Below are 587 nucleotides of genomic sequence, written 5' to 3'. Positions count from 1 at the left end.
TGTTGCTTCACAATACGATACGAGACAAGACCTTTTTTTTCAAATCGGCTTTAGAAAAGATGTAAGTAAATGATTACCGTGCGATTTTCACACTTGGCATGTCAACGGGAATCGTCGCCTTTCTATAATCTTCGGGTTGACAAGTACACACTGTTTCGTACAACTAAACGGTCAGTGACGCGTGACGATACCGACCTTAACATACCGGCTCGCGTGGCGAATTAGCATACCTGTATCGTTATTTTCACGCGACCGTAAAGTTCGTTGCAAACGTGCGCAGGCTCACGTTTCGCTTAAGGACTGCGAGAACTATTTTGGGAAAGAAAGAACTACAATCGATCTCTGACGACATAGAGCCGCCTCACATACAATATTCTATGTACATATTTGAAAGATTTATCCAAAAATACGTAAACTGGTCTTACGAAGACTCTTATTTTTGCAATATTTCTGACGCACATTATATTTGATATTTAAAAAGAAATATTATGCAAATATGATCTATTTCTGTGCGAATTTGCTAAGAAGTTTAAATAAGTAAATGAAGATAAGCCGGAAATTTATTATAAGCTACAAAAATTAAAAGA

The sequence above is a fragment of the Atta colombica genome, unplaced genomic scaffold (genome assembly GCF_001594045.1).
Source record: "Atta colombica isolate Treedump-2 unplaced genomic scaffold, Acol1.0 scaffold125, whole genome shotgun sequence".
In the NCBI taxonomy this organism is placed as follows: domain Eukaryota; kingdom Metazoa; phylum Arthropoda; class Insecta; order Hymenoptera; family Formicidae; genus Atta; species Atta colombica.
The sequence above is the reverse complement of the archived record's forward strand: the minus strand, read 5'-3'. Positions refer to the sequence as shown.